The sequence below is a fragment of the Triturus cristatus genome, chromosome 8, assembly GCF_964204655.1.
Source record: "Triturus cristatus chromosome 8, aTriCri1.1, whole genome shotgun sequence".
Lineage (NCBI taxonomy): Eukaryota > Metazoa > Chordata > Amphibia > Caudata > Salamandridae > Triturus > Triturus cristatus.
This window is the reverse complement of record NC_140591.1, coordinates 1,193,326,178-1,193,353,191: the sequence shown is the minus strand read 5'-3', so window position 1 is coordinate 1,193,353,191 and position 27,014 is coordinate 1,193,326,178. Positions and strand designations below refer to the sequence as shown.

The 27,014-nt window shown below is 45.7% G+C and overlaps 1 protein-coding gene across 2 annotated transcripts in view; it reads left to right on the top strand.

Moving 5' to 3' along the window:
• The window catches only part of LOC146805601 (uncharacterized), a 704,269-nt gene that overhangs the window by 607,797 nt on the left and 69,458 nt on the right, over positions 1–27,014 (top strand). The window lies entirely within an intron of this gene.

The window sequence follows — 27,014 nt, the reverse complement described above, 5'->3', positions numbered from 1 at the left end:
TCAGGCAACTCCTCATCTTGTGCCCCCAAGGTGTTAAACCTATTTGAGAGAGTCACAACTTGCTGCGAGACCTTAGGCACCAAAGAGTCCGTAAGAAGCCCAACGGGTCACTTGGTGGTTTGCTTTACCCCCCTTTGTTTGCATTGTGAAAAAGGGGAGGAAACACTCCCATCACTTACAACGGATTTCTGTTTAATCTGCGGCTTTACTTTGGTGAAAACTCCCTCCAATTCATCCGAATTTGCCGCTGTTGTTTCATTGAACTCTGCGGTGGTGGCCATAACTCTATAGTAAGTCTTTAGGGAGGGGGTCATTTTTCAGATAAAGACAGGTTTCTTTTTTGCTCTAATTTTAGTTTTGGAAACCCCTCTTTGTTTTAGTTCCTCCTCTTCTTCCTCCTCCCCGAATTTGGCCCCCGACCTCCTTAACTTCGCCTTAGTTAAATTAACAATAGACGTTTTTTAGGGGTCGCAATAGCCTGAGTAATTTCAGATTTCTGTAATGAATAGGCAACTCTGGCTCTTAAGGTATACCGGCCCACTCTGGGAGGAGAGGATATTTCCTTTGGGTATTCACCTTCCTTCACCTCCATACAATTACTAGTGGAATCAATATTCCCTCTCCCAGACCACAAGTCCCCACCGAACAGACTGGAGAATATTCTCTGCCTTACCAGCGCTTGAGCCCCCCCCGAAGTTCGTACAGCTCCTCCACCTTCACCTTCACTGAAAGGTTGACTTGCACCCCGTTCTTTTGATGATACAGCTGCACGCTCCTCACAAATATCACCCAGCAGCACCAGAAAACCACGAACTTCATCAGCCGCCACCGTGGGTGCTGTCTCTGCCCCCGCAACCCGGAACCAGAAGCAGGCGGCGTCACGACGTCTTCGATGCCTCGCCGCCTCCTCCCACCTCCAGCCGCGGAGCTCACTGGCAGAGAGCGCTCGCGTACCGCCAAGGCCGAAGCCCGTCAGCATTAGGCAAGAGAAGCTGGGGAAATGTGAGGGAAGGAGAGGCAACCGGAGGGGAGACCACAGAGATCAGTCGGAAAGTTCGGGCCGAACATCAATTCATGACGGCTTCAAAGCGCGCCCCCCTGCCCTCCCTCCATTCTCCAACAAGAAAAAACAGCGAGAGCCCGAGGTGAGTGCGGCCGCGACCGTTATCTGGCGGCCGCCATGTTCCTCTGACCCCAGATATCCCTCACCATTGTGATGAAGTAACCCATCCATCAGGCTCTGGCCTTCTGTCACTGTCCGGTAGCAGCAACATTCCATGGTTCAATCATATTTGCCAATGATTCCAGAAATTGGGCCTAGACAATATGTGTGACAACCCCAATACAATCACCCAGAATGCCAAAGGAGTTGTTAAAGCAGCATTTTGGGAATATATCCATCTTGATCCATACAGACTCATTTCTCTGGGCTTCTTCCCTAATAGGTTCATTCTTCATAAACCCTTTTCTAGATATGAAGGATTTCTAGACTCTTATCAACCACCGTTGGCTAGGTCCCTGTTTATGAATTTGCGTTTTGGAGTTCTCAAAATCAATACACATATAGCTATGTGGGATAATGGCTCTGGCAACATGACCATGCAAGCTGTGCACTAATACTGCTGTTGAAAACATTGAACAAGTTGTATTTTTCTGTCCAACTTATGCTAAACCCAGATGCAAATGGATTAGACCTTTGTGTCTTACCTTGGGTTTCCGCGTTTTCCAACCACCACTTCAATTATTTCTAACTGATACAGACACAACAACAATGATGGCAATGCTTTAATGTTTGCACATCTGTATACAAACAAAGTAAAGGGGTATAGTATTTTACAGCCGATTATGACTGTCCATAAGCTGGTGCTCCTGTGTTACATTCACCCTGCAAGAAAAGGTGATACACCCGGCCTGGAGCAAGAGACCCAGATCGTAAAACTTGTGGAAAGAAAGTACCAAAGCACACAATTGTCCAGTGTAAATTGTATGAAAGGCGAATGACGATTTCAGAGGTAAGGGTGATCAAAAGTTGTTTTATTCTTAGAATTTTTCCAAAATCTGCATTTTTCATAATACAATCATCAACAGAAAAGGCAGCCAACATGTGTTTCGTCACTTAATCTTTTTTCAGGGCTGAAAAATGATACATACAAAGAGTTCACAGTCTTGGGAATTTTTTATGATAAAAAGATGAGTAGCTTCCAAAAGAGTTAAGTCAGTACAGATGTAGAAGAATTCTACCTGGCCCCTCTGCAATATCTTTCTAGTTCTAATAAAAAAGAATTTGCAGAAGCTCTAGCTCGTAATTCTAAAAAGTTGAATGAATCCCCACTCACATGGCTAGAGACACTGGAGACATCTGATTTGCTAGTGGATGCTGTTGGCCAAGGTATATTACTAACTGAGACACATGTCGGTTGCCTTTTCTGTTGATGATTATATTACAAAAAACGAAGTTTTGGAGGAATTTCAAACAACCTTTGATCACCCTTACATCTGAACTCATCATTCGCATTACATACCATTTACACTGGACAGTTGGGTGCTTTCGGTACTTTCTTTGCAGATAGTTTTAGCTGATACTTTGCTTCTTATTGTCTTTGGTGTAAGCAGATTTTTGCATTTTGTGCATTTATTTAGAAAGATGAAAGGCAAAGAGTTTTAATTCGTTTAGCAGAAGTTGGGGTCTTTGATTAGATGTTCTACTGAGGGTATTTATTTTATTTTCTGAAATGCACATAGTTTTAATCTTGAATGGGCTTTCTGATATCTTATTTGCACCTTTTGTGCACTATATAGTTGCAGCATTATTACATATCTAGCGTCAGACATGTATGTCTGGGCACGTGGGGGATATTCTCCATGATATAGGGTCCATAAGCTTTATTGGAAGATTTTTAGCATTGCCGGTTGGCATACAGCACCTTTTTCTAGGTTTTTGTTAATGGTCTGTGTTTGATTCAAATTCTCCGTTGAGCTACTGTTCCCTTCTGTCCTCCTTTTGCTATGATTTTCAACTTTGATGTTCTGACAATGATGTGTGACACTACGTGTTTTATTCAAGGACAGCTTTTTAAGGTTTTTAACAAAACAAATTACTTTTGAAACAAAGTCACATATAATTACCTTATGTTTATAGCTGAGGCATGGGAAACAGGACATGTTAAAATCATAAGGGACAACTGGCACCTAATAATCTGAGCTAGGCTTAAAGCTGTACTGCTTAGGCGAAGGTATGATAAAAATTAAATGGCAAAAACTAAACAATTGCAACAAGAAAAATTATTTTTAAAAACACAGCAAAGCTCCTGACCTTGACAGCCATGGATGTGGAAAAATGGCAACTTATGGCACTGGCACCGGGGGTCACCTTTATTGGATCATTTGCCATTTCCTGTTTGAGCCTAATGGACATGCATCCTATGCCCAATGGCACCACCTGGTAACAGTAAATGTAAATTTCAAGGACGAATTCCGGATCTAGCCAAAAGACTTGGTAGGGTTCAGGAAGAGGAATCTACTTAGAATTCATTCTTCTGGAGTTGCAGAGATTTATTTTGAACTAGCTTTCAGCAACATCTAATTTAATCTATTTTTCCTTGAGTCCCGAAGTAAGATCCTATGCTTACATAGGTAAGCACTCTAACATTAGGTTAGTTCTTGTCTTTTCTACATTTATCCTTTGAGCACTGGATAACATAGGAATCCTTACTGTAGTCCAGAAGAGGTTAGAGGCCCTGCGCTGAACAGGATCACCAGGTCATTAGAAGTGACAGTCTCAAGCCTGGAAGATGAAGGGCATACCACAAGGCCCATCATCCCATCTTTGTGGAGTCTACAGTTAAAGAAGAAAACAATAGACTTTAGCATGTTTTTTATATGTCAGGGTCCAAAATGGGTGCAGAGTACTCATGCTGTCTTTAGGATGTCTTGAATGATTATTTTCACTTACTGGCACATGCTTCAAAAATGTAATTTATGATTCCTTATTAGCGGAAAAAAAAGGATTCACTAATAAGGAATCGCAAATGCCTATGCATGTAGAAATCCCTAAAATAATAGCGATTCCTAAACGTTCCTTAATTGCGACTCGTAAATTGCGAGTCACAATTAAGGAATTGCTACCCATTCAATCCTATGGGCCTCGAGGCCCATAGGAATCAATACAAATTGCATGCACAATTAGCGAGTACCCAATAGGTACTTCCAAATTGCGCATGCAATTTCAAGGGTGCTGGGTTGCCAAAAAGACACCCTGTTGCACCCCTGAAATTGATATGTGAACTCATGTTGCGCACACACATGCCCCAAGGGCATGTGTGTGTGTATCCTGGAACTTTGAAAAATACACTAATAGCGAAATTGCTATTTTAAATGGCATCTTGCATTGCATTCAAGGCATTGCAATTTGCGATCCCTTAAATGCAATATGCGATTTTTGCATTTGGGTTGATGCATCCCAAATGCAAAAATACCAGTCGCAAAGGGGCAGATTCTGAGAATCTGCCCGTTTGTGACCGTTTTTTTCCTTGATGCATGTGGCCCTAGTTTCCAGTGCATGCTGCATAGGGAAAAGACAATTGAGATTACAGGACCTATAGTTGTCAGAAAAAAAGTAAAGCACTCCCAGGATATCACCTTGGTTTTTTAAATCTTGCATAAGGATCAGTGGCGTCACTAGGGTTGGTGTCACCCGGTGCGGGTAACTCATGGTGTCACCCCCTCCCGACTTACCGCTTGGACCTCCTCCACTCCGAGTCCGCCAGTAGACACAGTTGGCAAATAACGGGACCATACAGAATCCTTAGTAACGTTTGTGAATGTAGGTCCTATATTTTCAAACTGTGCCTGTTAACAACAGTGTGATAATGACTCATTAATCAGGTTGTACAGTGGGCTACCTGCTAGTCAACAGTTTATTGGAATTTATAATATCATAGGTATGGTACTTTGTACTGGTGTGGTGTTCCCACTATCCAGCAACACGATATATCAGTGGTCGAAGTGGGGGGAAAAAGTAGGGGAACTGTGGGCGGCGAATGAGAGGGCGGGAATAACCTAAGGATTGGATCAGTGGGCAGAGCCAGAGGCGTGGCCAGAATGCGCAAACATCCCAATTTTTTGTATTTGTTTGGTTTCACTGCCCAGTTTTATCAACCAATGGATACACATGATTATTTAAGGTTATAATGAGTTATTGACAGTAAAATGTGTTCACAAAGTGGGATATGCTTCTAATCACAGAATGTCCCCAAATACGATAAAATGTGGAAGCACAAGCCATTTGTCTCCGAGCCATGGAGTTTCTGTCATCAGCACTTCTCCCTTTACCAAAACAGCAGTTCAAACATGAATGGCTAAAAATCCTAGTTTGCAAATGTTTTCTAAATAATAATGGCTCTGCCATATTTGCCTCATAATGCAAGATCTGCAGCATGATCTGACCATTTAAACTAATAAATTATTTGTTGCTCAAACGTATCAAAAGTTAATAAAAAATGTGACTTGTGTTGCTGCGGAGTAGATGACAGTTAATAGCTCACTGTTCTATGTTAGGATTTTAACTTATAAACTGCAAGTAACAAAAGGATCTCTCTGACAAAAGCAGTAGCCCACTGGCCTGTTTACATTATGTGCACCTTGTGATCTGCATGGTACATGTTCTTTGCAGCAGGTACATTAACCCTCTGAGTTACCTTTCCATGAGTCAAATCTTCCATTAGACAAAATTCCGATCTCTCTCTAAGAAGAACATTAATCACGAGTCATCATGACATTTTTATTGTTACCGAAAATTACTGGAGGCCAGGAAGGAGGCAGCAAGGGCTTTTAAAACCATAATATACTTGCAAAAATGATGCCTCCACCTAAAGTGAGCACCTGGTGCGGTCACACCGGTTGCACCGCCCTAGAGCTGGCCCTTCTCAAGGGTCCTGTGACCTCAGTGACAGGGTCACTGTTCTAGGGTGTGCTGCTTCATAGGCCTGCCGGTAAGACTGGAGGTGAACTTCAGTATGAATAGTGGTGGACAAGCCTTGAAAGTTAACCTACACTTGTCATGCTAGGGTCCACCTGCTGGTGCTACGACACCGGGGCTTCTAATGTCTTGCGAAGCCTTCTAAGGTCTAGCATGAGATAGTGCTCTCTCAGGAGAGTGGTCTGGCGGACTGGTTATTAAGGCTGAACCTGGTTTCCCAGTTCCAAATTCAGCAACTCTGGCCATGGTGCCACATCCTCTCCCCCACTGAACACCATACTGCCCAACTGAGAAAAACTCAGACTGCCTTCAACTACAACCCACTTGTTGCCAGCTATAAACACCTGGATGCGTCTCAATTTAAATTACGCACTGGGCAAGAGCAATATGTGGCCTACAAAAAAAAGTGACAGCATCCTGGAAAAAGCAAACAATCATAGGGAATGCAAAATTTTGCAAACCATGTGAAATGTAAGCAGGAACAACATGGTTACCTTAACGCTTTTACACTCACTGTTCAGAAATCAGTGAGTGATTTTGCCTGAAAAGTTAAGGACATGACAACAGGGCCCTGAATGGACCCATTTCAATGGCCATTGCTTATATCCTTACAAAACGTAAGCAGTATGGTAAAAAAAAAGACAACATTCCTAGATACAGAGCAGCAGTACAAATTTTGTTTTTCAATCCTCACATTGCAGTACCTCCAGGATTGGTGCACTAGTTCCAAGCCCAGAGAAAACAAAAGCCAAGACAACAAAAATAGCGCTTCACTGGCAAACTCTGTAAAAGTGGCGCTAATGTGTTTGGGTGTGAATAAAATCAATCTGGACAGTTTGCTACCACTCTGTCTTACTATATTTAGTTATTTATTTTTCATATTTTTAAACTTTTATTCCCGATGCTGCATTTTGGAATTAAATGTCAGAAAAATACGTCATTGATTTCCAGCAAAAGTGATTTTCTTTTTTGGATCCATTTCACAGGGGAACAAATAAAAGAAAGGAGAGGAGACAGTGCGCGCTGCGCACAGGCACCTCCTCCTCCTAAAAGTTAGGTTGCTCTGCGCACACCGGCCCTGTTGGTGTCACCCCATTTGAGCGTGTCACCCGGTGCGGTCCGCACCCCCCGCACCCCCATAGTGACGCCGCTGATAAGGATCCAGGAATAAAACCAAGATTAGTTAGCTACCTTAAGGCAATTCTAATCATAGATCCCCAATATGAAGACCAAATAACTCCCATGAGATTCAAAGTACAGCCTGCCCAGGTACATTAGGTGCATGGGAAAGAACTCAATGATGAAGCATGCTACTAGTGGATTAGAGTTCTCATACAAAAAGTCGAATTTCTCCCCTACTTTCCACGCCAAAGTTGAGAGACAACTAGTTAGTGTGTTCTCTCTTGGCGTGTCTCAGCATTGTACCAGTGGAAGTATATCTCCCCCCACAAATTTGTCTATAGAAGAATATGAACACCAGACGTTATGTGAATAAGTGTGTCCTAAGAAATGGCCCGAATATAAGTATGGTTTCATATCATGAGAGAGTGACAGAGCATTTCATGGCTACAGATGAAAGCATGAACACGTTTTAGCTCCTAGTTTATTCCAGTGACAGGTGGTGAGGATCAAGAGGCACTGGTTAAAGGACCTAATTTCCAAAGAAACGTGTTGCTTAGGTAGAGGGGTTCAAGATATATGCACCTTTGTAGTCTAGCCAGAAACACGTAAATATAATTCTATCCTCCACTTTCAGCCAATGAAGACCGTAGCAAGTTATGAAGATTTGATCTCAGATGAGTAGTTGATTTCAAGCTTGAATTTTGGTCCAACTATAACATGGAGGTTTGATGTTTTTAAAACCTCAAAAAAGCTGTGTGAATAATGAAATCTTGTTTGCAATAGACCATGCAATCATAATAGCAGGATGGGTGATAATGAAATGGCGTAATTTTATAACTGTAGAACTGAATGCTTTCCGTTACAGAAACACTAACTTGTCCATATTATCAAACACGTCTGTGAAGTCTAAAACACAAAATGCCCATCATGATATGGTTACTGTTAAACAATTGCAAAAGAGAAGCTCCTGTTTCATTACAGGTCCGAATGTTTGACTGTTGTAAATCAAAATAGTTATGAGAATCCCTATAGATCGCCATTTGTGTTATAACACGACCCAAGCCTTTTTTTAAAAATCGCTATCATTTCTACTAGGGAGCACTAACTACTCAGGGGGCATTAACAAAGGAAAATTACACTTGTGAGTAATATAGACGTCTAATTTACTCCTACATTTTTGAGTAACTTTTCTACTTTGAGCTATTCACAAAATCTGAGTGCAAAGTTACCCAGAAAGTGTAGATTTGCACATCTCCACACCCTGAAAATGGGAGTAGAAAAAAATTACCAAGTGTAAATTAATACTGCCAAAACAAAAACAGTAGTAAATCCAGCACCATACATGGTCAACCACTTATATACAGCAACAGCCTCCAATAGCAAATAATGGGAGTAGACTTAAAATAACACCTCATAGAACATATTATTTCATTAAATTATTCAACATAGTTACAAATATAAATATACATACATATGTATATTTTTATTTGTAACTATGTTTACATAGATGGGTAGATGGATAGATAGATAGATAGATAGATAGATAGATAGATAGATAGATAGATAGATAGATAGATACACTTTAATGTTACAAAAATCTAAAAATAATACACATGTATTATTTAATACCATATTTCAAACGTATTTTAACCTAAAAATATCAAATTACATTTAATAAAATATAATCTCTTTCAATAAATATTAATCCATGAGAAAAATATATATATATTTTTAATGTAGGTGATAAATTATTTTTTTAATTTAAACATCAGAAGAATAATTTTAATCTAATTGTATATAGTTAAATTAATTAAAGATTTAACTCGACATTCAGCTAATAGTGTTTTAGCATTTTTAACTTTTGTTCTACATTTAAAATAAATATGCACAATTCATTTATAATAAAATTAATATTTTAAAAAAAATTACAAACTTTTTCAAAGTTTAATAAACATTTATATGTTCCCTGTACTTTACCATACAGAGAACTCCGCCACCGGGGTGGAGATCTCCCTTCAAGATATACAGAAGTATAGCAGGTAAGGAAGCTGGTATACGTGAATGCATTTGTTCAAATGCAAAAAGCTACAAGAAGCAGACAGATGCTCTAGGCTAGCTCACATTTATCACTTTGAAAATAGTGTGTCTCAGGAGACTTCAGACTCCAGAGGTGAGTAGTGGCGTAACCTAGTTTCGTATGTCCTTTACGCAACAACAAGGTCAGTAAGCATGTTGTAATGAAGAAAGCACATTTTAAAGAGGTTCATCCAATTATTCATCCTTCTCTGTTAAACCAGTTAGAGCTGGCAGTTCTGTGACTAATTTACTCACAGGTTCATGGACACTGTAATTTCTTATTTAACGGTAAAGGCTATCATTCACTTCCAGATAGATGATGACTGTAGTATTTGATTGATTTGAAAGGGTATGAACTTGAAACCTGTTCTTGGAAACCTGTTCAAGAGAGTCGTGCAATACTAAGAAAATAATTGAATTAGCACATTTTGGAATTTAGGGAGGGTTTTTTGAAGGGTCCCGTAGGTGGTTGACCAGCTGCAGAGAGTGCTAAAAAAGTGACCTCCAAATAGACTACAATTTAGGAAAATCCAAAGGCAATGGCCTGCAATGGGCATTAACATTATTGCACATATTATAACACTGAGTACCAAAGTAGTCTGAATTGAGGTTGTTGCAGTAGAGGAACAGCAGGAGTCATATTTTACTCTAGAACAGTGGTTGCACAATTTGAGCTGTAGAACCTTTCACTCTTATTACGCGTGCCCCTGGAGTTCCAGATGGAGCCGGTAATAAAGTTACTGGCCACATCATGATTACAAAGGTTTGTGGAAACACCAAATACCGGTCATTTGTTCCCCAGACATTTCAGCTGCTCTTCAGCTGAAATCTCCAAGGGAAAACGGCAAGGCAGATTGAGGAATTACAGGGGTATCGGGCCCCGAATTACCAGCTTCTTCAGTAATTCCTAATTTCTCAATAGTTCCCAGATAATTCTGCACCCCAGGATTTTAGGTATTTTCACTCCTGGGTTATGGTAGTTACGTTCCTCACACTGGGGCACTCATAAGTAATCCCTTAGAATCACAGGAAATGTAGCAAGGACCAGGGCGAGGACCGGCTACTACAAAGCACCTGAAACTGGGGCGCAGTTGACATTGGCAAGGTGACCCGAGGAATGGTGGCTGACACTAAAGATCTGCAATGTCTGCACTGTTGAAAGCAGCACACACGTACACTTAACTTTTGTTTCAGAAAATACTTTTCAGAATGGATTAACTGTTAAAGATAAGAACAAAATTTACATGAGCCTTTGCAAAAAGAGAATTCATTGGGGGGCCACAGCCCAATCTCCAGTGAGAACAGCCAGAGCACACAACAATCATAAATACTTTTAGGTTAAGAATTAAAGGCAAGCATTCACAGAGCAACCAGCCTGGCTTTAATGTGCCAACATATTAAACACAGGCATTCCTAAATACTGTTTATATGAGTTGCATTCAGAAATGCTGTTATCATAATAAAGCCTGCCCTATTGCCTTTGCCGATGCAGAGAAAAATTAGCAAGTACGTACTTATTTTAACATAGAATGTATATAGATGATAAAGAATTGAATGTGACAAACAGCGTGATGATCGAGTGTAATTTTCAGATTGTTTATTCTAATGGAAGTATTTCCTGGAAGGCTAATAATTTGCCAAATAGCCAATAACATATGATGAGAGAGAAATGTTCCTATGGGTGGAGCCAAAGAGCACTATATTCATGTATTTTAACAAATTGGTAAAGAAATATCTTAATTGCAATGTTAAGTTACACCTAAAAAGAGAAGGGCAATTTCCTTCTTATGCATAAACATGGTTATAATCTACTGCTAAGATAATATGCTATTTCTGGTGGTACTCTGAAGGGCTAACGACTAATGCTTTGGCATTGTGAACGTGAAGATAACAAGTCTGGAATGATTTTAAACATGCTTCAATTTTGAGTTTTAGCTGAGGGGATTTGTTGGCAGCCAGATTCTAGTCATGGAAATCAGCAGTCCACTGACCATGGGCGCCCGATACATTTTTCTAATGTACCTTTGGGATTTCGCTTTCAATTTTTGTTTGGATTGTTGATATATGCACTTTAGGAACGTACTAGGTAAGGTGAATGATTGCTCTTCTTAGTTTAGCAGGAGGAGCCCTAGAGAGGACTGGGAAACATACAAAATTACAACTGAGTTAAGTTAGCTGAAGCTAATGTAAAATATTCTAAGGGGGGAGGGGGGTCTTTCAGCCACATGGTCGGGTTGACACACGTTTCTAAGCCCTCATGCACACATAGACATAAATATGCACAATAATTCACTTAAATAGTCTGGGAGATATATAAAAGAAATTAATCGCTAACCTATGACACCAACTATACAGTGTTAGTATCTTTCATATAGCCACATGCTTGAATCATTCCCCTTTAAGCTTGGATTCCAATGTAACTTTAAATAGCAGCAAAGAATGCTGAAATGGCCACACGCCTCATCAATAAGAACAAGTTACTTACCTTCGGTAACGATGTATCTGTAAGAAACATTAGTTAGTTAGATTCCTCACCTTAGAATATCCCCAGGCGTGAGACTGGATCCGAAAGATTTTTCGTCAGCAATACCCCTTGCGCGTCGCTAGGTGTCGTCTGCGGCTCCGCGTCCGTCATTGGCGTCGTGCGCCGTAATGACGTCGTCGGAGTACTTAGACGCCGCCCTCACGCGCTGACGTCAGTTCTTGTACATAGCTTTCCGCGCCAGGAACGCAGAGCCATGCAAGAGACCGACACTGGTGCCAAAAAAGTCTAGGGGCCTGAAAAGGACAACCTTAACCCTAGATGTCAGTTCGCAGAACGGGGAGGATGGGTGGGTCGGTGAGGAATCTAACTAACTAATGTTTCTTACAGATACATCGTTACCGAAGGTAAGTAACTTGTTCATCTGAAAGAAACACGTTAGTTAGATTCCTCACCTTAGAATAGATACCCAAGCAATACCAACCCCGGTGGTGGGTCTGCGAACCAAGATCACACCAGAAAGTCCTGGAGGACAGAACGGCCAAAGAAGCCATCCCTCCGGACTTGGCTGTCTAGGCAATAATGCCTGGCAAACGTGTGCAGCGAAGCCCACGTAGCCGCCTGACAGATGTCCTGCAAAGGGACTCCCCGTCCCAAAGCAGTAGTAGCCGCTGTAGCCCGAGTTGAATGGGCGCGCAGCCCAACAGGAGGGTCCTTTTTCGCCAAGGAGTAACAGATTTTGATGCACAAAACGACCCACCGGGAGATGGTCCGTTTGTGCACAGCTCTTCCCTTCTTAGCACCCACGTATCCAATGAAAAGTTGGTCGTCCACCCGGAACTGTTTTGTGCGGTCCAAATAAAAAGAGAGCGCACATTTTGGGTCCAGACGGTGGAGCCTCTCTTCCTCTTTGGAAGGATGCGGAGGCGGAAAGAAGGTGGGCAAGGTGACAGACTGTCCAAGATAAAAGGGAGTCACCACTTTCGGTAGAAAAGAAGGACGAGGCCGAAGGACAACCTTGTCCGGATGAACAGATAGAAAAGGAGGCTTGGACGATAGAGCCTGGAGCTCACTCACCCGTCTAGCCGAGGTGATGGCTACCAGGAAAGCAGTCTTAAGCGTCAGAAGACGAAGAGGACAATTGTGAAGAGGCTCAAAGGGAGCGCACATCAGAAATGTGAGAAAAAGATTCAAGTCCCACTGAGGCATTACGAAAGGAACAGGAGGGAACGTATGAGTAATGCCTTTAAGAAAGCGTTGAACCACAGGGGACTTGAAAAGAGAAGGCTGATCAGGAAGCCGTAAGAAGGCAGAGAGGGCAGCAAGATAATCTTTCAAGGTGCCCAGGGCAGAGCCCTGCCGGGCCAAAGAAAGAAGAAAAAGGAGAACCTCAGAAAGAGGGGCAGAAAGGGGATCCACAGCCTTTGCTGTGCACCATGCCACAAATTTGTTCCACCGGCAGGCGTATACTGTCTTTGTGGAGGGACGCCTGGCTGCCAGAATGATATCACAGACTTCAGGAGGCAAGTCAAATGGCATCAACTGCCGCCGCTCAATCTCCACGCATGGAGGTGGAGGCTGGACAGGTTCGGGTGGAGGACCGTCCCCTGCTGCTGCGACAGAAGATCATCCCGAAGGGGCAGACGTATCGGAGGATCGGTCAACATACTGAGTAGCTCGGGATACCAGTACCTTCGTGCCCAATCCGGAGCCACCAAGATGACTTGGGCCCGGTCGTGCCTGATCTTCTTCAGCACTCTGGGCAGAAGTGGTATAGGCGGAAAGGCGTACAACAGACCGCAACTCCACTCGTGACGAAAAGCGTCTCCGAGCGAGTGCCGCCTTGGAAATTCCAACACGCAGAACTGCTGACATTGCGCGTTCTCTTCGGTGGCGAATAGATCTAACCAAGGCTCTCCCCACTGCTGAAAGAGACCTTGCGCCACTTCGGAGTTCAGACGCCATTCGTGATCCATCATGCACCGGCGGCTGAGTTCGTCTGCTCTGGCGTTCAGAGAGCCCGCCAGATGTTGAACCACTAGGGTGACGCCCTGGTGTTCCAGCCACGTCCAGAGGCGCAGAGCCTCCTGACAAAGGGTCCACGACCCCACCCCGCCCTGTTTGTTGCAATACCACATGGCGGTGGTGTTGTCCGTGAACACCTGCACGACACTTCCACTGACAGAGGGAAGGAAGGCTTTCAGTGCACGTCAGATCGCTCTCAACTCCAACAGGTTGATGTGGAGGCGAGACTCCGCCGGAGACCAGAGGCCTCTGATCTCCGCCTCTTCCATATGGCCACCCCATCCCAGGAGGGACGCATCCGTCACTACGACATGCTCCGGTTGGGGAAGGGAGAGGCTCTTGCCCGTGACCCAATCGCGGTCCGTGAGCCACCACTGCAACTGCTGTGCAGTGCCCTCCGAGATCAAGACATGGTCGGACAGGTTGCCGTGATGCTGGGCCCACTGAAACTTCAGGTCCCACTGCAGAGCCCTCATGCGCCGCCTGGCGTGATGCACTAGTAGGATGCAGGAGGCCATCAGCCCCAGAAGCCGCAACACTAGCCTGACCGAAACCCAGGATAGAGGCCGAAAGATGGGAATCAGGGCCTGAATATCCCAGACCCGCTGTTCCGGCGGATAGACCCGGAACTGCGCCGAATCGAGAACCGCTCCGATGAAGAGGAGCTTCTGAGAGGGACTCAGGTGTGACTTCGGCATGTTGATGGAAAACCCCGGCAAATGCTGGAGATCCGCCGTAGTCTGGAGGTGGGAGACGACTGCCTGGGGCGAGCCCGCCTTCAACAACCAGTCGTCGAGATAGGGGAAGACTGGAACCCCTGATCTGCGCAGATGAGCTGCGACGACCGCCATCACTTTCGTGAACACCCGAGGGGCACTGGTGAGGCCGAAGGGGAGCACGGTGAACTGAAAATGCTCCTTGCCCACCGTGAACCGCAGGTAACGCCGGTGGGCCGGCAGGACGGGGATGTGGAAATATGCGTCCTGCAAGTCCAACGCTACCATCCAGTCTCCAGGGTCGAGGGCAGCTAGAACCTGAGCCAAAGTCAACATTTTGAACCGTTCCTTCCGGAGGAAGGCATTGACGTTCCTGAGGTCCAAGATAGGGCGTAGGCCCCCTTTGCCCTTCTTGGGAACCAGAAAGTAGTGGGAATAACAACCACAACCTACTTCTGGGCTCGGAACGCGCTCGACGGCCTCTTTGGCCAAGAGGGCCGAAACTTCCTCTCGCAGAAGATTCAAATGATCCTCCGAGATACGGTGGTGCTGCGGTGGCATGGCTGGAGGGGTCGTCTCGAAGGGGAGGGAGTAGCCCCTTCGGACGATTTGCAGCACCCACCTGTCCGAAGTGATGGTACGCCAGTGGAGCAGGTGATGGCGAACTCTGCCTCCCACTGGCGATGAATGGGCCTGAAAGCTCGGACTAGGAAGGCTTTGAGGCGGATGCTGCCGGGGTGGATGTGGACTGACCGCGTCGTCCTCCAGAACCGCCTCGGCGGAAACCACGTCCGCGTGCAGGTTGGGTCTGCGGCCGGTGGCTCTGCGGACGTGAGGAGGCGCCCCTTCCTTGGCCACGAAAGTGGCGAAAAGCGGAAGCTTGCGGCCGCGGGGCCGAAAGGCCCAAGGACGTGGCCGTAGCCCGGGAGTCCTTAAAGCGAGCCAGCGCACTGTCCGCTTTCTCACCAAAAAGGCGAGCGCCATCAAAGGGCATGTCCATGAGAGTGCTCTGGACATCCCCCGAAAAGGACGTGGACCGCAGCCAGGCGTGACGCCGAAGCGCCACCGTGGTGGAAATCGCCCTACCCAGCGAGTCCGTGGTGTCAAGTTCACACCGGATTGCATGGCGCGCTGCATCCCTCCCATCGGCCAGAGCCTGGGAAAGTCGTGTCTGGGCCTCCTCCGGGCACAGGGGCAGCACGTCCTCCACCGTATCCCACAGAGAGTGGGAGAAACGGTCCAAGAGACAGGCGGTGTTTAAAGACCGCAGGCCTAAACTGAGGGAGGAGAACAGCTTTTTGCCAAACTGTTCCAGTCTCTTGGAATCCCGGTCTGGAGGAGCGGACGGGAAGGAGGTTTGGGAGGTAGAGGCCTGGATAACCAGGCTCTCGGGGGTGGGATGTTGCGACAGAAAACTGGGGTCGCCCGGAGCAGGGCGGTGGCGCCTGGCGACGTTTCTATCCACAGGAGGGACTGTGGAGGGCTTGGACCAGGTGCCCTGCAGAACGTCAGTGAGGGCCTCATTGAATGGCAGCAGAGGCTCAGTGGAGCTTGCTGCAGACTGAAGCACCTCAGTGAGGATGTTAGTCCTCACAGCAACGGCAGGCAGCTCAAGCCCAAGGGCTTCGGCCGCCTTGCGCAGCACCACAGAAAAAGCTGCACCCTCCTCCGAAGCCACAGTCGGAGGAGAGATGAATCCAGTGTCCGGTGAGGTATCCAGACCACTGGCCTCCCCCAGTTCATATGCCCAGTCCTGTGACAGTTGAGCCTGAACGGCCATAGGGTCATCGGACCCCTCCCAGTCACCCCCGTCATCCGATTCCTGGTAAACAGGTGGAATGATCGGAGCCGGACGATAGACATAGTGAGTGTCGAGCGGCGTCGGATGCGGTGTCGGTGGGCGCCGCATCGGCGTCGGGTCCGGACAGGGGCTGAACCGGGCAACGAGGTCGACCGGAGTCGGCGTCGGGGGTGGAACCGGAGTCGGCGCCGACGGAGGAGGCGTTACGAGGTCGACCGGCGTCGACGGGGGCCCAGGCATGGGCCCCTCGGGGACCTGCGGCATCGGGCCGGAGCCTCCAACGGCACCGGGGCCGGAGCCACCGGCGCGCAAGGTCGCCCAGTCCAGTCCGCGGGGCCCGAAGGCGCGCCGGCGGGCGTCGACGGCGGAGGCCGTTTCCTCATGGCCGAGAGGAAGGCAGCGATCTCCGCCGGCGTCGCGTCAGTCCCAGGGACCGGCGGGTATGGGGACGTGCGCGGCGCCTGTGGAGCCGCGGGGGTGGAACCACCCTGACCCTCGGCCGAGTCGCGCGACTGGCGAGGGGAGTCCGAAGAGCGGTGTCACCTCTTGGACTTCTTAGATCGCTTGGACTTACCCGAAGACTTCGAGCCAGACGAGCGATGACGTCTGTCGCGGCTCTGTGACTGATCCTTGGACCTCCTCCTGGACCGGGATCGAGAAGGGCGCGGAGCCGAGTGTCGGAGCTCGAGAAGCTTACGGGACCGCTCCCGCCTAGCTTTCGAGGTCAGGGCCTGGCAGTCGGAGCACGAGTCCGCGTCGTGGTCGAGGCCCAAACAGTAGAGGCACCGGCGGTGGTGATCGGTCACCGACATCAGTCGGTGGCAATCGTCGCAAGCCTTGAACCCAGGCATCCTACCGGCACCAGATGTCGATTGACAAAGATCAAAAGGGATCAAATATTTAGTCAAAAAAGACTAAAAGGGGTAGCTCTCCCGGATCGGCGCTTACTGGCGCGGAAAAAAGAAGAACTGATGTCAGCGCGCGAGGGCGGCGTCTAAGTACTCCGACGACGTCATTACGGCGCACGACGCCAACGACGGACGCGGAGACGCAGACGACGCCTAGCGACGCGCAAGGGGTATTGCTGACGAAAAATCTTCCGGATCCAGTCTGACGCCTGGGGATATTCTAAGGTGAGGAATCTAACTAACGTGTTTCTTTCAGATTCTATGTTTAGTAGCACATCCACCACATTTGAAACAATCCAAACTTCAGCCAATGAGGTGAAGTGCTGAGTTCTCCTACTCACCTGAGAGGCCGCTTAGATTTGGTAGCACAAGTATGAAGCGTATCTATGATAGAAGTGAGCCTCTGACTGGGAGGAGGGAGGGTTGCATTTCATATGTTCGCATGGCTGCATAGGACTGCTTGTCCAACAGCAGAATTGGTTGCCCCATTCACATTTAGGTAGTACTGATTGGTGAAGGTATGCCTGCTTTCCCATGTGGCTGCATTGCAAATATCCTGCAAAGACACTTCAGTACAGAATGCCGCTATTGTAACTTTGATTATGGTGGAGAGCGCCCTTGTTCAGCCCTGGAGTGGACTCTTAACTTCATTATGGTAGAAAGTGATAAAGACGGCCAATATATGAGGCTTTGCTTGGATAGCGGGCAATCTCTTCCTGGATGGCTGAATGAGACAAATGATTGATCTGAAGAATGTAAACCGCTTAGTTTGATACATGTAGAACCTGATGCACCTAAAGGATCTCTCTAAAGTAGTAGATGGATTAGGGATAGAGGAGATATCTGCCTTGATAAATCTTAAGTAACACTGAGTACACATGTAAATAGTTTCTTTAGAACAGAAAACACTGAGTCTCATGGGCTTTGGGACAACGTATGTTCAACAGGGGGTCCTAACCTCAGGATTCTCATTATTCCAATCCCCAGGCACTGTTGCAGAGTGACACTGAACATACCCTGGATCCAAGAGGAATTAGGTATACAGAAGGAGAAAACTAACAAACTGGAATAGTACAGTGCTGACACACATGACACTAGTCAGAGAAGGATAGGACTAAATAATACGGTATGTTTCATGGGCCGCTTTTTTGTGACAAAAATAGTTCTTAATGGTCTCACTATCTATTCACTCTCTTGCTTAAACTCTCGCCGTTGAATCACTTAGAGTAACAACCCAATATGTGCAGGTAGCATGTCCAGTTTTTATAACTAATAAGGATTATTAACATTTCAAATGTATAACTCAGTGACCCCTCCAGCTTCCTTTCCTCTCTTTTCTTTTCCTGTTACTATGTCATTATGTTGATCTCTGATTGTACACACTGTCCCTCTAGATATATATGTGGAAATTCAATTTTATTACTGTGTTGTTTCGTATTTATAAATGTTGTACTGTTAGTCTTTATATATGTTGTATTATACACTATATGTTCTGTATGTTTCACAGCTCCGATGAAGTCCACAGAAGTTGGACGAAACGCGTTGGCTGTTTTAACCCCTTCCCCGCTCATGACGGAACCGTTCTGTCATGAGCCACGGTTGGCGTGTGCTCATGACGGAACGGTTCCGTCATGACAATCCTGTTGGCGGCCGCTCCGCCTGCGCGGCGCTGTTTCCCCGCCTGTGCGGGGCGACAACGCAAATGGGCGGAGTCATGACGGAACCGTTCCGTCATGAGCACAGCTCAACTGTGGCTCATGACGGAGCGGCTCCGTCATGAGCACAGGCCCACCGCGCTGCCCCCCTGCCCCCCCCAGCGCTGCAGCGGAATGTCCGCAGCAGCGAAGGGGTTAACAATATTCATGTGAAGATTAAAGGACTATTTGGATTTATACCAATTGGATGGACAAAATAATTTTGGAACTTATTCATTGTGGTGCACTTCACATTTGTGATTAAATCAACGTTGGTCCTTGGGACTGCTCCTTGATAAAAGCGGGAGTAGTGGATGTGCACACCATACAACAATAATACTTTGAATATTGGACTTACTGTGGGGTATTATTGGGAGAGGTCCGTTGTCTGTTTTTTAGGCTTGATGTTTCGCTTTGATTGTAGATTCCAAGATTTATATCTTTTGAGATGGAAGAGACTGTACCCCAGAATGGGGAGGCCAGTGAATATCCACCAGAAAGAGCATTATCGCAGGTAAGTAACTTGTTCTTATGATGGATGCTTCTAACCTCAGAATCCTCATCTAGTGAATAGATACCAAAGCAGCACATCTCAAAAAGTGGGTCTCTAGAATGGCTCATGCTAAACAGCCCTGAAGGAAATAGCGGATAAAATGCCAATTCTGATGGACCTAGAAGTCAAGGAAGTAGTGCTTCATGAACGTGTGCAATAATGACTGCATAACTGCCCGACAAATATCCAGGACAGGCACTTTGCTTGCCAATGCAGTGGTAGCAGCCTTGGCCCTGGTGGAGTGAGCTTTAGGTCTTCTGGTGGCTGCTTCTTAGCCAATGTGCAGCCGATCTTAATGCAGAAAACTTTCCATTGAGAGATGGTCTATTTCTGGGCTGCAATTGCTCTTTTTCTCTCCAGAGCACCCCGAGAGAGCTGATCATCCACCCGATTACTTTGGTGCGATCAATATGAAAATTAAGTGCCCCATTAGGATCTAAACAATGGAGTCCCACTTCCTCTTTCAAGAGATCAGGTAGAGCAAAGAAAGTCAGAAGCATGTTTGCTTGTCAAACATGAAAAGACATCACCACCATTGTTAGGAATGCAGCTCAAGACCTTAACACTAGCTTGTCCAAAGAAAAAGGTGGTTTGGGGACGCTGGACTAGAAGGGCCTAAAGTTCACTCACCTGGCATGAAAATATATTAGAAGCCTGAGAACCAAATATGAGTCCCACTATGCTTCATGAAGGGCTTACATGGAAACAAGGACAATTGGTCTGGTATAATAAAAAGGCAGAAAGCTCTGGCAGGTAACCTATAAGTGTGCCCAAAGCAAGACCTTGCTGGGCCAAAAACACAGTACACAACAAAACATCCGATATATTTGCCTGCACTAAGCCACAACGTTGTCCCAGCATTCTGCATGTACAGATTTCGTTGAAGAATGTGTGGTTGCCAAAATAACAAACACCTTGGGAGGAAGATCAAAGAAGAATCAACTGTTGGCACTCAATTACCATGCATGGAGGTGCAGGTTGAGCAGGCTTGGGTGCAGGATTTTGCCTTGCCGCTTCTGCAGGAGTAGCAGCCTCCTCGGAGGGTGGATGCTCACCTGGATGGAACCCATTATGTTCTCTTGGGACTGGGTCCACTGAGATTCCAGGTCCCACTGCAAAGCCTGCATGTGCTATATTAAATGGTTGACAAGCAGGATGCAGGAGGCTAATAGGCAAAGAATCTTCAGAGCCATCTTCACTGAGACCCAGGACAGCGGCTGAGACATCAGTTTCCTAGCCTGAATGTCCTGAACTCTTGGTCTAGAGGAAAGCCTCGAAAGCGCACCGTATTTAGGATAGCTCAGATGACGGGAAGCTTCTGTGAACGAATCAAGTGTGACTTTGACTGCATGATTGAGAACCCCAATGCTGCCAAGAGATTTGCCGTCATCTGGAGGTGGTCTGTGATTAACTGTGGTGAACAAGCCTTCAATATCCAGTTGTCAAGGTGGGGGAAGCATGGTACCCCAAAATCCTGAAAGGGAGAAAGACAATCTGAAAGTGCTCATGGTCCACCTTCAACCGCAGGTCACGTCTGTGGGCCATGTCTGAGAGAGGTGTGAAACGAGCATCTTGCAGGATTAACGCTATCATCCAATTTCCGGAATGCAGGCTAGCTAGAACCTGGGCCAGGGTGAACATTTTCAATTTGTCCTTGTGCAGGAAGACGTTGAGAGGGTACAAATCTAGGATAGGATGAGGCCTCCATTATTATTATTTTTTGAGCAAGACAATGGTCCTTGGTGGAGGAAAGATAGAGGCAAAGAATAACTATAGAACGGAATCAATTCTATATGGTTACTATCCAGCTGGATAGTATGATTTAATCAAAGAATTTTTTAAAGAAAATTGTATCAGAACACAAATATAATACACAGTGGGATACAGTCCTGTATCAAATTAGCACATAAATAACCAAAAGAGGGACAAAGTGACAGTTTTACAAAAAACACAACAATCAGGCAAAACAAAAGGGGGTTGCTTGTACTGAATTGAGAAAGATAAGACAAGCGTGATAAATAACAACAACCGTTACACTTTGTATCAAAATAGTTTGTGTGCACGGTGTTTTTAAAGTCGATGATGTTTCGATCCCATTTACAGAATCAGTGGGATCATCATCAGGACAGAAATGCTGTTTGCCTGTACAATTTACGCATATACAACTAGTATAGCGGTGATCAGGGGACTTGTAGAGCCGCAATGGGCCGGTGGTAGAGCTCTACATCGGACGTCACTTGACATCCTCCGGAACCCCTTTCCCCACGGCACAGTGTCAACTATTCTAAACCACGGCATTGCTCCGTCCCTTAATCGCTACGCCCCGGATTGATTCCGCTAACTCCCTACAAGGATTCCGGCGCTATCGGCACGGATCCGCGTATCTATCCCAAGACCAAGCACCTCCATACCACCATTGCGGCTCTACAAGTCCCCTGATCACCGCTATACTAATTGTATATGCGTAAATTGTACAGGCAAACAGCATTACTGTCCTGATGATGATCCCACTGATTCTGTAAAAGGGATCGAAACGTCGTCGACTTTTAAAACACCGTGCACACAAACTATTTTGATACAAAGTGTAACGGTTGTTGTTATTTATCACTCTTGTCTTATCTCTCACAATTCAGTACAAGCAACCCCTGTTTGTTTCACCTGATTGTTGTGTTTTTTGTAAAACTGTCACTTTGTCACTCTTTTGGTTATTTATGTGCTAATTGGATACAGGACTGTATCCCACTGTGTATTATATTCGTGTTCTGATACTATTTTCTTTAAAAATGTCTTTGATTAAATCATACTATCCGGCTGGATAGTAACCATATAGAATTTATTCTGTTCTATAGTTATTCTTTGCCTCTATCTTTCCTCCACCAAGGATCATTGTCTTGCTCAAAAAATTATTACCCTAGGTCCTTGCTTACCTTACAGGGTTCCCTTGTCCTTAATTAACACCTCCATTATTATTCAGCACATGGAAATAGCAGGAATAGCACTCAGTCCTTACTTCCGAGGTCGGCATCCTCTCTCTGGCTCCTTTGGGCAAAGCCTATACTTCCGGACATAAAATGGACTTCTGGCCCTACAAGAAGTGGTCTGATATAGGTGGCCAGTGCAATGGTGCAAAATGAATGGTAGGACGTAGCCCCATTAGACAATCTGCAGGACCTATTTGTCTGATGTAATGTGTTGCCACCCCTGCAGGAAGTGGCTGATCCTGCACACTATCGGATGGTTATGGCGAAAAGGGCGCATAAAAGAGCTTAGAGGTTGGGATGAGCACTGCACCTGGTGGCCAGGCCACTGTCTGTGAGGCCTATGGCCCTGGCCTCAAAAGGGCTGGGAGGTCTTTAGTGCAGGCAATGGAGCTTGATGTTGTTGGTATGCCAAATCCCTGGCATATCCCTGAAAAGGATGAAATTGTTGGGGGCATTGCCTGACAGTAGTTGAAAGACCCAAGGAGCATGCTGTGGCCCAGCTCCCTTTAAAATAGCTCCAGGGCTTAATGTGCCTTCTAACAACAGAGTTTATGCCTTGAGGATGCCTGGAAGTCACAGGAGAAGCCAGTGGACCTCATCTAGACATGGCATTGCAGAACCAGGCTTGGTGGTTACCACAACCCTACCCAAATAGTCTGTGGTGTCCAGGCCCAAACAGATGCCTAATTTGGCTGCATCTCGTCCATCTTGAATGGTTTTGGCTAAAGAAGTTTGCAGGTTTGATCCCAACCACCATTTCCCATTGAGTGTGGAACTAGCGACCTAGCAAACAGCTTTCACTGACCGACCTGTAAGGCAAGGCTAGCTGAAGAGAACATATGCTTGCCAAATGTATCTACATGTTTTGACTCCGTCGGGGGACATGGTTGGAAAGGATTTATGGTTTCTTCTGCTGGTGGACGCCTGTGCCACCAGACTTTGAGGTGTTTGATGCTATGTTAGGGTGTATTGGAGCAGGTCTATGGTGACGGGCGACCAGTCGGTTGACTGGGGGAGAGGGGGCAAAACATGGTTTAGCCCAACTGCCCAGCAACATATCAATGACTGCTTGTTTGAAGGGAAAAAGAGTTTTGGTCGGTGCCTGGCCAGGCTGTAGGACCTCACTCAAATGTTTGTTTTTGCTTCCATAGTGGGGAGGTGGAGATCAAGGACATCGGTTGCCCTCTTGAACACTAGCAAATTTAGGGCCAACTTTACTAAGATTTTGCATCATGGTTGCACCACTTTTGTTGTGCATCCGTGCCGCAAAATACTAGTAAATATTTACAAAGCAACGCAAAGGGCAATTCACGCCACCATGCTTGGCTTTGTAAAAAAATGTAACGCAATGTAGTGGTTCGCACTGCATTACGTTTCATTCTGGGAGACGTATCATGGGCGTTCCTAAGCATCCACTCATGCATTTCATGGAATCCCAGATATACAAATGTTTGTAAACTTGTGAATGCGTGAAATCGCTATGCCTCTCAATCGATGGCGTAACAAGGAGAACATTTTTTTTCTCCTTGTTATTTCCTCTTTCTGTGTGCTGCAATCTGCATCACACATAGGAGGAAAATGTCTCAAGAGATTATTTTTGATCAGGAAGGTATTCCTCACTGCACAAAAACAATTTTCATTGTAATGCAGGCACCCTTGCACCGCATTTCTGCTCTCCCCCTTTTACGCCACGCAGCGCAGCAAGTTGACTTGCTACACTGCATCACGTGAAAGGCCCAATGTGCTTTCATCTGTTGGTGGCCTGAGGGGGGAACCAACTAAGTATCTGGAGAAGTGTCTAGCCCACTGGTATCCATGTACCAGTTGTCATCATCACAGGGTGAGGTAAATTATTCCCCATTCCCACCAATGTTTTCTCCATCAGGCTGGCTTTGGTCAGAGTCTGAGCCAAAACGTTGGTCTAATGTCTGTGTGCGACTGCACAGCAGTGGGATCGTGTCTGAGTCCAATGGATTCAGAGAGGCACTGACATGTCAAGATCTGGACATGTTCTTGGTCAAGACATCGCCAGCTTGGAGTCAGATACCACAATTGGCTGCAGGTGGTCCCCTGATCCCCGTGCCAGTGTTGATGCTTGACAAACTTGTGCAGATTTTTATGCAGGTCCTGACACTGGCATGGAACTAGAAGCGGGTTCAAAGGGCTCCGACATAGAAGGCGAACTTGCTGGCAGTAACCTGACTGGTAGTCGCTGCAGAGCAAGAGTTTTACTGAGATGGGCCGGTATGATGAAGTAGTTTTGACCCTAAATCTTAATTTCAATGTTGTGTATCTCCTCCAGTACATTCAGGTAGCTTGCTACTATTTAGAATTATATTATTAATTACACCATCTTTCGTAGCAGTACTCTTTCAAGATTGTCTCCTCTCTGGTTTGCTTAGAGTTTAAGATTGTTCTATGAGTGCAGTGTGTCCATTGATTGGTTAACACTAGGGAAGAAACCACAATGAATTTCTGAAATGTGTTGTTGCATTATTTTTCATATTTCTTGAAAGGTCTTTACAATGTAGAACAGGCAATATGGAAAGTGCCTGGGATGCCTCAAACAGCATCAAAAGAAACACCAAATGAAAAGATGAAACAGTTGGGTCCACAAATAGCACCCTAGATTAATTGCTCAAGACCAAAGCAACTTCTCACTTTGGACCTAGAACTTCAAGTAAGTTCTACATTTGCTCACCTCTGGTAGGCATATACGGAGCTATGTGACCCCTCCAACGGGGAAGCTGCATGAATCTGCATGGAAAGCACAGACATTGGGGGGTTGGACAGAACATCTGCTCTCTCAGTTGGGTTGTTACGGTAACAATACCAACTCTGACAACCTAAGACTAGGCATGGAAACCCCAGCCGAGATACTACTCTTCCTTACTCTCTTAGATTCTTATCTTCACGTCTACCACATTTTGAAACATAGACACACAACATTTACCATGGAGGAGAATCTAGGGCTTAGCTTTGGTGAGGACATTGCGGCAGAGATATTGAAATCACCATCATTGCTTGATACAGATGGTAACATAGGAACCATCAGTGCTCAGGGGGATTTGAATTCCATCACCTCACAGAAAAAACAACAGGTCAAGACAGCACTCCACGGAGCTGTAGTGACGGACTACCTTAGAGCTAACATAGCACCTAATGGACTACTAGTTGCCACAGCACCTTGCGTCTTCCTTGAGATATAATATGACTGATGGTCCTAATTATCAGCACCACCAAACACCTGTCAGATGCACTGAATATTAAGATCAATATAGCCGAAAACGCATTGAAAACAGGGATAAACATTTCTGCCTACAAAACACGCCTGGCGGAAAAAAATACAGAGATGAATGAGCACAAGGACTATCTGATGCAACAAAAAATATATAAACTACAGACAGACATTAGAAGATTCAATAAGGATAGAATATATCCCTACATCAAGGAAGACTACCAGCCACCTGGAAATGACATCTCGTCTGAAGACGGGTCAAAATCATCATTTAAGTCGAACCACTCTTCACACAGCAAATCCAGTAAGGACAGCTGGGGGAATAACAGAGCTTGCCTGGGCCTACTCCCTCCACCTACAATGTACGGATATCTTATCCCTCAATTCCCTGCCCTCACACCCATGTGGTATGCGGGCTACGCCAGACCACAACAAGCATTCCAACCTTTCTTCCAACATCCAACCCCCCAACCTTTTTGAGCAGAGGCAGGGGCAGAGGCAGAGGAAGAAGACGAGGCAATCAGAAACACGTTCAATGGCAGGAGGCCAAGAACCAGCAACTAAACAGGAGCCAGACAGCCAAAAAAACTGATTGTTAATATCTCTAATAGTATATTGACAGATGATGAAGTGGATGTTCTTCAGAGGGTTTAGGTTTTGTCCCAACTCCGAAAGAAGACCAATTCAGATTGACTGGGGAATTACATTAATTCTTCAGGAAAATAAGACTTAGATATTACTTCCAAGACAAAGATAGACTGGTCCATGAAGGAACAGAACAGAGGACTTCATCAAAATTCACTCCCACGGCTGCCCTGATACCAAGTGAGATTCTCACATTTCAGAAAGCTGTACTAAAGGAAGTAAACGGGCTGGGGCCAACCAAACCATACAATAACTTACCATAGAGATTGAGGGGAGCACTTTCAACATTCACTGGAGGCCAGACGATTGTTAGAAAACCAGCTGACTAAGGGGGAGCGACAGTCATCATGAACGCAATCGACTATGACCAAGAATGCCTACGTCAGCTGGCCACGAGGTACTACTAAAAATTGGAATCAGACCCAACCGAATCCCTACTAACACAAATAAATAATGCCATCAATGAAGCTGAAACATAAGGATGGATCTCCAAACAAGAGGCTGGCTTTCTAATGAATACATCTCCTAAGACACCATGCTTCTATGTTTTACCTAAGATGCATAAGGGTACCCGTCCTCCACCCAGAAGACTCCCAAGTGGCAACTTTGAGTGGTAACCTTGCAGTTAAAAACTACCCAAAGAACATTACCAAAAAGCCAACAAGAGAGCATGCAACAACAACCGGGAAGTCCTTCTGTAGTACAGCGCACAACCAACAGAAGATGTGATGACGTGCGTTACCACCTTTACCCCCCTGTCAAACAAAATCAGGAATATTGTATTGAAACACTGGAA